The sequence below is a fragment of the Pyrus communis genome, chromosome 2 (genome assembly GCF_041283825.1).
Source record: "Pyrus communis isolate YQ-2024b chromosome 2, ASM4128382v1, whole genome shotgun sequence".
Lineage (NCBI taxonomy): Eukaryota > Viridiplantae > Streptophyta > Magnoliopsida > Rosales > Rosaceae > Pyrus > Pyrus communis.
Genome location: NC_142566.1, coordinates 8,958,368 through 8,972,605, shown reverse-complemented (window position 1 = coordinate 8,972,605; position 14,238 = coordinate 8,958,368).

The window sequence follows — 14,238 nt, the reverse complement described above, 5'->3', positions numbered from 1 at the left end:
TGTATCAACCGTTGAAGATGACTACTCGAGAGCAACGCTAGGTAAGCAATCAGGAATAGATTCCAGGCAGTTGGCTCCAGACCGGAAGACTGACTCCAAGTGCCGGCTGATTGCTTCTTTTACTTTGCCATGCGAGTAAGAACAAGGACAAAGAAAAAGACAGGGAAAGAGCATGATATGAGATACTTTTGCTTTTGACCTTGATGATATGAGATACCTTTGCTTTGAAGAAGCGGTGAATGAATCAGCACATGCTTCAATCCGCCGTTTCCTCCTGGGTCATATGTACTCCAGGCATCTGGTATCATCTTTGGGGAAGAAGAAAGAATTGAGTATTTTGAAAGGCTTTGCTGGGAGTGCGCCCTCAGAGGTGAGGGAGAGTTGGGCATTTTCTTCAGGTTTGCCCTGCCATAAAAGACGAAGGTCGACATATATAGAGATAATAGCAAGTGGTGGTATTTTTTACCTTTGTCGACAAACGTTTTGATCCCGCAACTCTGGCTTTTTGAAATAGTGGCGCCTCTTCGATTTCTGAGCAGGCGCCCCTTCGATTTCTGAACGACGCCCCTTCGCTTTCTGAACGACACGTGGTAGTGCAGATGCGGCTCCTTTTGACAAAGCTGCACGCGTTTTCTGAAAAGCAGAGAAAGCGTCGCCGAACTTTGCGCTTGTCGGCTAAAGATGTGTAGTTGCGATGATGGCCTCCACGTGTTTTCAGCTTTGTCAGAAATCTTTTGACAAAGTTGAACGCGTCTTCTGAAAAGCCGAGAACGCGTCGCCTAAATTACGCCGGAAAATCCGGCTCTTTGAATCGGTGGACGCGTCGCCTTGGCTTTTTATAGAGCTATCGATCACCGCCAACATACACACTCTGAAGAACTCCCATTCTTGAAAATTGTCTCCGGCCCTTCGAAAATTAACTCCATCCACTCCTTCTCTTTGAACACTTTTGAAAAAAATGGCAAACTCATCGAACCTTAGCTTGGAATTGAGCCTTAGCAGTGATACGGGCGCGCCGCGTCAAGGTAACGTATGGCGCCCTTCTTTTTTATCTTCTAACGGTCCTCTTTCAGGTGAAGACTCTGTGATGCAGGACGCCACAACAGCTACAATAGTAGCTAGGAACCTCCTCACTCCAAAAGATAGTAGGCTGCTGTCAGGACGGTCTGATGAGTTGGCCGTTCAAGAGTCCCTCGCACTTAGTGTTCAGTGTGCGAGCTCTGTGTCCAACATGGGCCTACGCCTGCTTGCCCGCTCTCGTCAGGTGGAATCGTTGATGGCAGAGGTGGAAAGACTTAAGCAAGAGATCCAGCAGCTTAAGTACGAGAATAGAAGTTTGCATGTGCTTGCAAATAACTATTCGTCGGGGATGAAAAGGAAGCTTGATGAGCTGCAAGAATCTGAGGGTCGAATTCACAGTGACCGTCAAAGGCTTGCGTCTTATCTCCAGAGGCACCTTTTTCCTGGGTCATCCAGCGCTTGGCCAAGTATTGAGGCCTGGAATGCTCTAGCTCCGATGCCTCCCGCTCCGATGGCTTCCGCTCCGATGCCTCCCGCTTCTATGCCTCCCGCTTCTGCGCCTTCCGTTTCTGCGCCTCGTAGTGGGGCTTCACGTAAACAACCTTTGTGAAGCTCCACCTTTCTCCATGTTTAGTATCTTTCTTTCAATTTTTTTTTTATTTTTTTTATTTTTTTTTATTTTTTTTTTTTACATAAATAAAATCAAACGGCATGGAATTTATCTTTGAATGGGCGGTGATACTTGAAATGATCCGGTAATAGTTTAAATTCCAGATTGGGTGCCTGAATCATTAACCACATGTTAGTATAAAAGAAAATTGAAATTCGGGGAGGCGGCTTACCTGTGTGCTCCAAAATGAACTCCAGAATAAACACCCCTTCGAAAGTTATGACTTGTCCCGTGTCATAAAATCCAACTTCCTTGGGAATTGTGGTTTCAAATTTGTCCTCTTTGATGCCTTCTACATCTTCTCCAGCCACTACCTTCTCTTGAATCATTCTTCTTGGTGTACAAAGTCCTTTGAAGAATTCAACACCATCTAAAACTTGCTGTGTTGCACCAAGAATTTGAATAGCATTTTGCACCTTTGGGAAGGCTTCCACGATGTCCTTTTTACTCTCTTCTTGGTTGGGAATCAAAAACCTGCTAGGAAAAGGGACATTGGGTGGAATAACATCAGAATAACATGAAATTGGGACGTCCTTACTGGTGGTGGGTGGTTTAGAGGGCTTAGGGGGCTGCGGCAAGGGTTGTTCTACCCTTGCCGTGTGCATGTCTTCTTCCTCCTCCTCAATTAGCAGCTCTTCATCCACTTCTAGGCTATGGTTGGACATTTTTAGGTCAGCTCCAACCTCCATAGCACTTCCCAAAGTGATAGCATTATGGATTTCAAAATCTTCCTTCGAGTTTTCAATAGTTGAGTTGGAAAGTTCACTTTGCTCTTGAATTTGTTTCATGAACTCCATAATCTGCCCAAATTGCTCGTCCAATTTACCCAACTTCTTGTCTTGATTTTGTTCGTCCTGCGTCAAAGAGGTTAGTAATTGAAAATTTTTATCATTATCCATGGACATACTTGAACTTGATTGGAATTGTTGTGGGGGAGGTTGTGGTGGCTGCATAGGTGTTGTATTGAACTCCTCATATGGTTGCCAATATGCTTCTTGTTGAGCCTCCTTGGCTTGATTTTGTGACCCCTGCGCCAAAGAATTTATTTCATTAAGAATTTGAATATAATCTACTGGCGAACTTGAATTTAATTGAGCATATTGCATATGAAGTTGTGGTGGCTGCATAGGTCTTGAATAGAACTCCTCATATGGTTGCCAATATGCTTCACGTTGAACTTGTTGATCTTCCCACCATATAGAGTTTGAATGATCCCTCCAATCTCTTTGTGGACATTGATTGGCTTGAAATCCTTGCCTATATGAAGCACCAAATGTAGGGACACTCTGCATTGTGGTCCTTTCGGCATACGGCGACAATTTAGAAGTAAGATTTGCCAATTGAGCTTGAATGCTAGCAAAATCCATATCTTACTTCTCTAGTACCTAAAATCAAAGAAAGAGAACTAAATCAAAAATCAAAAGTAACAACAAACAAAGAAAACAACACTAAGTTAGAAACTAAAACGAAAACAACTAAACCAAAAAAAAAAAAAGAAAAGAACCAAGGGATTAGCAAAGTTGCTAATCCCCGGCAACGGCGCCAAAATTTGATGCGAAAATTTACTTGACACTCAAATTAAACCCTCGTTTGACAATTGTAGTAGAATGGATAAGTGAGGGATCGTTCTGGACCGGGGATTAGGAGGGATTGCAAATCTCTTGGAAACTGACTCAAAAACGTAAAATAAAGTTTAAAACACTAAACTAGACTCAAAGAATGCAAAATTAAAGTTTAAAACACTAAGACAAACCAAAAACTCAAAATGCTTTAAAAACACAAACTAAATTGAATTCTAACTAAAATGAACATTAAAGCAAAAGGGGGATTGAGGTTTTTACGAAAATTGAAATAACGAAACAAGTTAATAAACTAGACAGAATGTAAAGATGAAATTTATGGATGAATGCTAGCTAAGGGGTTCATCTCCATACATGTTACACTTGCATACAAGATTGATTCTCAGTTGGTCTTTCGATAAATTATGAAACTCAACGCCCCGGGTTAATTAGGTCCGCTTAAATTAACCGTCAAGTTCTCCTTAAGTTAATGAATTGGATGGGTTAGCGCAACGCAATTCACCACATTCTCCAAAAGTCCTTTACGTGAAAAGCACAATAAAGATACAATCAAAGATCATTAAGCATTATGAAAACTATAAGTGTTGACAAGGCATTCGTTACTATGGAATACGCATGAAACTTATGCCAAGAATTCGTTTAACGCGATTGTTTATAAGCAACCTCCACTACTTGTGAATATAAGTTCATAACGATTAGGTGAAATTCACTTATATTCTAGCGTCATATTTATGCATGAAAATTAAGCGCGCATTCTTAATAAACATTCATAAATAAGTTATCAATCAAACGGTTAAACAAATTGAATTCAAAACTTATGAAATTCCAACGAAAGGTAATCAAATCAAAATGCAAGTATAAACATTTATTTCGAATCACCCCCTAGCTAAAGGGGGGGTTTATTTCCTCATAACTTTGAAATTAAAGAAACACCTAAACATTCCAACAACTCAAACTTGAATTGTATGAACGTTTAGGCACTCTTCTCTTCCATTCCTCATACGTACAAAACAAAGAGAATTGAATTTAAACTTTGAAATCAAAGAAACACCTAAACATTCCAACAACTCAAACTTGAATTGTATGAACGTTTAGGCCCTCTTATCTTCCTCGTTGTTGTAGCACAAGGTCTAAGGTGAGGTTTGGGGGATTATGGAAATGGTAGAGGAGTGGTTTGGAGGGTTGGGAAGTGGTGGAAATGGAAAGATGGTTTTGGATTCTAAGGGGACTCACGGCAAAGAAAGAATGGAAGTGTTTGAGGGGTGTTGTGTTGTGAATGAGATGTCATTTTTGTGTATGAATGCATGGGTTTTTATAGGGGGAATGGGAGAATATGTGATTGATTGTTTAAGAGTGAATGTGGTTGTTATGATTGAGAGTGCATGTGGATGAAATAATGATGGAAAAAGAGCTAGGTTGTTGGTGTGTGAATGCATGTGTTGAATTGGTGGTGCAATGATGAAAGAGTAAGTGCATGTGTGTGTGAATGGTGGTGCAATGATGAAAGAATAAATGCATGTGTGTGTGAATGGTGGTAGCTAGGGTGAATTATGATGAATGCATGTGGAATAAAGATGGAGAAGGTGGTGTAATGATGAAGGAGTAAGTGCATGTGTGTGTGAATGGTGAATGGTGGTGCAATGATGAAAGAATAAGTGCATGTGTGTGTGAATGGTGGTAGCTAGGGTGAATTATGATGAATGCATGTGGATGTTGTTTGTGTGAAGTGTGTTGAGTGATAAGTGTATGATATGTTGAGTGATATGTTGAGTGGTAAGTGAATGATAAGATAAGTGATAAGTGAATGATATGTTGAGTGATAAATGAATGATATGTTGAGTGATAAGATAAGTGGTTATTGATATGTAGATGAATGAATGATATGATAAGTAATAAATGAATGATAAGTGGTTATTGATATGTAGATGAATGAATGATATGATAAGTAATAAATGAATGATAAGTGGTTATTGATATGTAGATGAATGAATGATATGATAAGTAATAAATGAATGATATGTGGTGATGATAAGATAAGTGTATGATATGATAAGTGGTGAATGAAGGAGTGGAATGTTGGAATGTTATGCACGACTAAGGATATAAGAAAGGTTTAAATATCCTAAAACTAAAGGGAACAAGGTTCCAACACTTTGGTCTTCAATTAGGTTTTCAATTTCGTCCAACACTTTGGCTCCAAGCATAAGCTTTCCATCCTTAGCCCAAAAGTGCTCCAAACGTCTCCAAAATGCATCTTTTTGCTCCTTTAGCCCTTTTGGCCTACAAACACACGAAAATAGCTTAAAGTACTAAAATAACTAAAGAAACATAACGTAAATGCACGAGAACAAGCCATTTAAGTCGCATGAATATGCTCCTATCAATGTGCAAGGGGACAATCTGAAAATGCATGTGAAAGCATGTGTTGGCTGCAATGATGAAATGGATGGGAGTGCATGTGGCTTAATTAATTAAAGGGAGTGCATGTGCAATGTTTTAAAGGATGGAATGCATGTGAATATGATGGAAATCTGATATGGTGATGGGAGATGCATGTGGCTGATTTATGCATGTGAATGCATGTGGCTGCAAGGTGTGAATGATTATGGGTGCATGTGGCTTAATTAATTAAAGGGAGTGCATGTGCAATGTTTTAAAGGATGGAATGCATGTGACTGATTTATGCATGTGAATGCATGTGGCTGCAAGGTGTGAATGATTATGGGTGCATGTGGCTGCAATGGATTAGGAATCCTTCAATTTCGTCCATTCCTTTTGCTCCAAACATAAGCTATCCATTCCAAGTCCAATTTTTCTCCAAAATGCTCCAAAATGCATCTTTTTGCTTCCTTAGCCATATGAACCTAAAAACACACGAAAATGGCTTAAACGACTAAAACAACTATGAATTAACAATATAAATGCACGAAAACAAGCTAAGTAAGTCGCCTAAATATGCTTCTATCAGTTAGGCTCTGATACCAAACTGTCACATCCCGGCCCAGGCGGGACCACTTCCCGGGCCCGCTCCATGATAGGAGCATATTTAGGCAACTTAGTTGGCTCGTTTTCATGCATTTATGTTATTAATTCTTAGTTATTTTAATTCTTCAAGCTTCTTTTGTGTGTTTTCAGGATCATAAAATGTATTTGACGAAAGGATGCATTGTGGAGCCTTTTGGGGCCTTTTGGAGCACTTTTGGGCTTGGAATGGATAGCTTATGCTTGGAGCCAAATTGTTGGACGAAATTGAAGGCCTTGTATGCACTTTAGGACATAAAACAAAGGGCCTAGCCCATTCTCTTCCCAAAAACCATCCTAACCCATGCATAACCTACCAATTTCAGCCACATGCACACAAAACACATTCTATGCCGTGCAAATCCATCCCATTTCCAGCCTTCTCACTTCATCATTGCAGCCACATTCTTCCATTCCCACTTCAATCATTCACCTTAGTTGGCAGCCACATGTTTTCCCAACAAATAAATCAGCCATATGCACACCAAACACACCTTTGCCGTGCACTCCCATGCATTTCCAGCATTCCCCTTTGCATTTCCAGCTTTCCACCAACCAACCTAGTTGTCATTCCACATGCATTCCTTCTTTAATCATTCCCTCCTAGCTGCCATTCACATGCTCTCCCATCCATTCTCTCCCTATAAAACCATGCAATGCATTCATACACACCATTCCCATTCACCACAAAACAATCACACAACACACCATCACAAAACATCCCCATTCTTGCCGTGCATCCCCTTCCATTTTCTGCACCTTTTCTCCTCCATTGCTTCTATTTCCACCACTCCCCACTCCATTCCACATACAAATACCCTCCAAAACACTATCCTTAGACCTTGTGCCGCAACAAAGAGGAAGAGAAGAGGGCCTAAACGTTCATACAATTCAAGTTTGAGTTGTTGGAATGTTTAGGTGTTTCTTTTCCTTTGATTTCAATGTTTAATTTCAATTCTCTTTGTCTTGTACGTATGAGGAACTAAACCCCCTTTAGCTAGGGGGTGATTCGAAACCATGTTTATGCTTGCAATATGAATTGATTACCTTTGGTTGGAATTTCATAAGTTGTGGATTCAATTTGTTTAACCGTTTGATTGATAACTTATTTATGTATGTTTATTGAGAGTGCACGCTTAATTTTCATGCATGAATATGACGCTAGAATATAAGTGAGTTTCACCTAATAGTTATGAACTTATATTCACAAGTAGTGGAGGTTGCTTATAAACAATCGCGTTAAATGAATTCTTGGCACTAGTTTCATGCTCATCATAGTAACGAAGGCCTCGTCAACACTTATAGTTTTCATGATGCTTAATGATCTTTGATTGTATCTTTATTGTGCTTTTCACGTAAAGGACTTTTGGAGAATGTGGTGAATTGCGTTGCGCTAACCCATCCAATTCATTAACTTAAGGAGAACTTGACGGTTAACTTAAGCGGACCTAATTAACCCGGGGTGTTGAGTTTCATAATTTATCGAAAGACCAACTGAAAATCATCTTGTATGCAAGTGTAACATGTGTGGAGAAGAACCCCTTAGCTATTCCATCATCCATTGATTCATCACAATTTGTTTTACAATCTGTTTTAATTATAATCTGTCCATTTAATTTAATCTCGTCCAAACACAATCCCCCCATATTTTGTTGAGTCTTAGTCATTCAAATCTGTTTATTTTGTGTCTTTAAGCATTTGAAGTCATAAACACTTTCAAATTCGTCCAAATCAAGTTCTAGTTTCTGTTTGAGTCAATTTGATTGTTTTAGGCAGTTTGAGTGTTTCAAAGCTGTTCTGAGTCATAGTAGTCTTGTTAAGAGTCTTTACGTTTAGTTTTTATGTTTTTGAGTCAATTCAAATTAGATTAGCACCCCTAGTTAATCCCCGGTTAGAACGATCCCTACTTACATCATTACTACAATTGTCACAAATAGGGTTTAATTTGTGTGCGTATAATTCTCGCATCACTCCACCACCGTAGCACGATATTGTCCGCTTTGGGCTTACCATTCCCTCACGGTTTTGTTTTTGGGAACTCACGAGCAACTTCCCAGTGGGTCACCCATCATGGGATTGCTCTAGCCCCCTTCTCGCTTAACTTCGGAGTTCCTACGGAACCCGAAGCCAGTGAGCTCCCAAAAGGCCTCGTGCTAGGTAAGGATGGGAATATACATTTAAGGATCACTCCCCTGGGCAATGTGGGATGTCACATAATGAGATCTGCAACTTCTAGATGAAAACACTTCTTTTCTTTAATCAAACAATGAACCCTAATTATAACAAAAAAAAAAAAAAAATTAAATAATACCAGGCAGAGAGAACATGAGAAGAGAGAGAAAAATTGAACAAATTTCACCACATGCTTCTTTGATTCAATTGAAACAAAACTATTATAAGCTACCATTTGATCTTTTTATTAAAGGGAAAGGATCCTCTCCAGATCCTTTTTGTGGAGATCTAGGGGATCAATCAACCATGTCCGTTCATCGTACATCATGTGGTCAGTTTTCGCTAAGTACTATTTATATTCAATTTTAAATTTTAAATGATTTCTGACCGCACAATGTACAATGAATGAACATGATTGATTGATCCCCCGAATCCTCACAAAGAGGATCTGGAGAAGATCCTTTTCCTTTATTAAAATCAAACCTTAAACGCTAATCAACATTAGAATTGATCAAGAACTCAAAAGATAAGAAAAAGGACTAAAAATGGTTAGCACTAGCATAGGCAAGCATTTGGCAACATCATTGGTTTCAACCCCACATGATTTATATTTGATCGAATTTTCATCCGAATCTAGAGTTAGAGTTTGATGCAAACACAGAATGTCATTTTCCCCTTATTTACAATCTCAAATCATTCTTCTTGAACCTAAAATTGCTACCCGCTGCTTTAACGTTGCTAAGTTTGAAGGTGTGAGTGATAGGAAGTTGAAGTGTTAAGGTTGGATGAAGCAATTAGGATGGTCGTGCTTCTACACTTGCATCAAAACATGCCATTTTTGTTCCTTCTTGGGGCTTTTTTTTCAAATGAAAAAAAAAAAAATTCCTCTTAATTTTTATCTTTTTTATTTTAATTTTATTTATTGCTAGTTCTATTCCACATCATCATCCAAGTCATTTAATGTACAAAAGTTTCCACATCTCTCTTAATCAAGACCGTTGAAAGTTATAAAATCTAAAGGCTACAAAGAAGTGTAAAATTTTTTGTCAAAATGTTTGTCCCTTGATCCTATCCCATATATATTGTGTGTGGTTTTGAAGAATGTACCAATGTTTGGGTACAAAATTTTTTTTATTTTGATGACGTGTACATTCTTCAAAACAGTTGGCACAAACTGTGTAAGTTTATCTTACATTGCCGGTCCCAAGCCCGGATAAAGGAGGAAGGGGAGGGCATCAAATAGTCGACAGCTGGCACTCCTAAGTTACGTCGAATCTTTATGATAATGAATCTTGAACGAAATTGTGCTAAAGCTAGGACGTCACCTGTAAGTGGCGTGCTGTGTGGCCCGAGCACAGTGATAAATGAGCAAGGGTCACTGTATTTCCATTGGTGCCCGGATGCAGTGTTAAATGAGTAAGGGGGCAATAGAAACTTCTTTTTGAACGACTTCACTCAAAGTTGTTTGGAAGCATTTGCTCCTATCAACTTTACACAGGACATGCAAAAGAAGTACTTTGATCTTAGTAGACAGGGAAAGGTGAAGAACCTAGGACAGGAGGGTAGAGTTCAATTAAGAGAGTAGAATGCGTTTCGGAACTTGGAATATAGGAACCTTAATAGGAAAATCTATGGAAGTAGTGGAAGTTATGGTGAGGAGAAGGATAAGTATTATGTACCTATAAAAAAACTAAGTGGGTTGTTCTTAAGGCAAAGGATCTAGAAAACTCAGGTTTTAAACTTTGGTATTCGGGCACAAATAGAACGAGAAATGGTGTTGGCATCATTGTGGGCATGACCTTGACATAAGATATTGTATATGTCGAGAGGGTAGGAGATAGAATTATGGTAATCAAGATTGTAATAGGACAAAAACTTATCAATGTGATTAGTGCAGACACACCCCAAGTGGGGTTGGATACGAGTTTGAAGGAGAAATTTTGGGAAGATCTTGGAGACTTGGTGCAAGGAATCACTTAGACGGAGAAGTTATTTATATGAGGAGATTTAAATGGACATGTGGGCAAGGAGATAGGCAACTATGGAGGCCTTCATGATGGCCATGGTTTTGGGGAAAGAAACGAGAATGGGGAAGCCATCTTGGATTTTGCAATGGCATATGATCTCTTCTTAGGCAACACCTTCTTTAAGAAGAGAGAAGAACATGTGATTACCTACAATAGTGGGTCGTAAAAAACACAAGTAGATTTTCTTCTAATGAGGAAGGGGGATCATATAACTTGTAAGTATTGCAAAGTTATACCGGGAGAGAGCTAGGCTAATCAACATCGCTTGTTGGTGATGGATGTACATATCAAAAGAGAGAGAAAAAAGAACAAGACCTTGAAGTGCTCAAGGACTAGATGGTGGAATCCAAAAGGAGAAAAACCAGCCATTTTCAAAAAGAAAGTAATCACCCAATGTGTGTGGGATAGAGAGGGGGAAGCTGGCCAAATGTGGGATTCCATGGCTAGTTGTATCCGAAAAGTAGCAAAAGGGGTATTAGGAGAGTCCAAAGGCTTTGCTCCACACCAAAATGAATCTTGGTGGTGGAATGAGGAGGTACAAACAAAGTTTAAGGCTAAGAATGAATGTTATAAAGCCTTATACAAGGATAGGACCGATGAAAACAGTGAAAGGTATAGAATAGCGAAGTAGGAGGCAAAGAAAGTTGTGAGAGAAGCTAAGCTAGTGGCTTTTGACGATATGTATAAGGGACTAGATACCAAAAAAGGAGAATTGGATATCTATAAACTAGCTAGAGCAAGAGAAAAGAAGACAAGGGACCTAAACCAAGTGATGTGCATCAAGGATGAGAATGGAAAGGTTCTTGCTACAGAGAACGCGGTCAAAACAGATGGAGAGGTTATTTTCATAATATTTTTAATGAAGGACGTGAAATGAGTACTTTTTTGGGGGAAATGAGTAACTCAGAAGAGTGTAGAAACTACTCCTTTTACCGCCAAATTAGGAAGGAAGAAGTGGTTGTAGCTTTGAAAAAGATGAAGCATAGAAAAGTAGTAGGCCCATATGATATACTGATCAAAGTGTGGAAAGTCTTGGGAGAGACAGGTATAGCATAGCTCACAGACCTTTTCAATAGGATTTTGAAAATGAAGAAAATACCAAATGAGTGGCGAAAGAGCTTTGGTGCCTATCTACAAGAATAAGGACGACGTACAAAATTGCATGAACTATAGGGGTATTAAGCTAATAAGTCATACAATGAAGCTTTGGGAGAGAGAGTCATTGAGCATAGACTGAGGCAATAGACATGGGTCTTGAACAACCAATTCGGGTTCATGCCAGGGCGCTCAACCATGGAGGCAATCTATCTCTTACGAAGAGTGATGGAAAGATATAAAGATATGAAAAAAGATTTACGCATGGTCTTTATAGATTTGGAAAAAACGTATGACAGGGTCCCAAGAGACATTCTTTGGAGGATTTTAGAGAAGAAAGGAGTATGAGTAGCATATATCCAAGCTATAAAGGATATGTATGATGGAGCAAAGATTGCCCTAAGAACTCATGAAGGACAAACCGAAAGCTTCCCCATAGCAGTAAAGTTACATCAAGGCTCATTTTTAAGTCCTTATCTTTTTGCATTGGTAATGGATGAGATAACGGGACATATTCAAGATGATATTCCTTGGTGTATACTTTTCGCAAACGATGTAGTGTTGATAGATGAAACTCAGGAAGAGGTAAATGCGAAACTTAACCTTTGGAGATAAGTGTTGGAATCTAAAGGTCTTTGCCTAAGTCGGTCAAAGACAGAATATATGGAATGCAAGTTCAGTGCAAATGGAGGCCTAAATAAGTTAGGGGTAAGGATTGGAGACCAAGAAGTACCAAAGAGCGATCGTTTTCACTACCTAGGATCTATCTTACAAAAGAACAGAGAATTAGATGAAGATATCAACCATAGAATACAAGCTAGATTGATGAAGTAGAAGAGTGCATCCAGAGTGTTGTGTGACCGTCGTATGCCATTAAAGCTCAAGGAAAAATTTTATAAGACGGCAATAAGGCCAGCGATGCTATATGGCACGAAATGTTGGGCAGTGAAACATCAACACCTAAATAAAATGAGTGTAGCAAAGATGAGGATGCTTCGTTGGATGTGTGGGCACATGAGAAAGGATATGATTAGGAATAAGGATAACCAAGGTAAAGTAGAAGTAGCCGAAATTGAAGGAAAGATGAGAGAAAATCGGTTACAATGGTTTAGACATGTGCAACGAAGGCTTATTGACGCTCCGGTTAGAAGATGCAACTAAAAGATAGAGCTCTAAGGCTGAAGGGGTAAAGGAAGACTTAGGAAGACTTTGGAAGAGACTCTAAGAAAAGACTTAGAGTACTTAGATCTAATGGAAGACATGACACAGAACCGAGCGGAATGGCGTTCTAGGAGCCGACCCCACTGAGAATGAAAAGGGTTTGTTGTTGTTGTTGTTAAAGTTTACATTCTATTAGAGAGTATAATTTATCTTTTAATATTTTTAATCCACAAGTTATAGATTTTATCTAAAATCTCGTCAATATAAACAACTACAAATTTCAAATTTTAATTTAAAAATATAATAACTTATGTAAAACTACATTAGTATATTAATGTCGAAAATTTCGATAAAATACTGAAAACCAACAAGGTTTCAGTCAAAGAACATTAAAAGTTAGCCCTAGTTTGATATTAAGGTGATTCTGAAAAAAGTGACTATCATAAAAAGTTGGGAGCTTTTTTATGTTTAGTAAACATTTAGCTTCAGCTTTTTTTTCACAGTTTTGGGTGAAAAAAAAGCTACAAGCACAAAGCTGCAAAACCCAGCTTTGAAAAAACAGCTTTTTTTTCACATATGTTTGACATAATAGTTTATCAAATACTATAATACTGTTTTTGTTTTTCAAAAGCACTTTTACAAAAAGGTTTACCAAACACTCTTCTACTTTATTTCACAACTGCTTATTCTCACAACACATCAGAAGTAGTTTTTTTTTTTCCAAAGCATAGTAATACCAAACCAGCCCAACCTCATCCAAAGTCTTCCTTTTTCTTATGTTAAAAAATCTCCTAAATCCGAATCTCCCCACTCCCATTTTATAAGAATAAATGTGAAACATTTTAAGTTTCTAAATGAAAGACAAGAGTTTGAGTCTTGTCCTCTCTTTTTCACCAAACAAACAAAAAAAAAAAAAAAAAAAAGCCGAACAAAAAAATTCTAATACGTACAATCTATCTGGCATTTACTAAACTAAAGAAAAAGAAAATTTCACTAACTCAATGAGAGATGCAAGGATTATTGTAATAGTTTGAATTTCATCATTTATTTATTTATATTTATTAAGCAAATTAATAACAAAAGATCATATGCGTGTTGGTGTGGTAAGAAAGAGTTCCACGCAACTGCAATTATACGGTGGATCAGCTACCAGTGGCAGTGCAGTGGTGGTGGAACACACTGACGCACACGTAGAAGGATCAGAACCTGCACACTGACTTTGTTCTTCTAGTTGGTTGCTCAGTCGATCGTCGTTTTATTCGTCCAGTCGTTCTTTTAATTTCCAAAGGAAACCGTCGTTTACGCCTTCTTTAAATTATTAACTTGCATTGAGAAGCCTGCCCCTGCCATGCACGCAGTGATATATCGAAATAGCAGCATGCAGCATGCTCATGCACGCCGAGTCTGCCTCGTATATATTTCGTCCTTTTATTTCTTCTCTCTCCTAATTTATTTTGAATGTGATTAGGATATTTTAAGATTAGCTAATCTC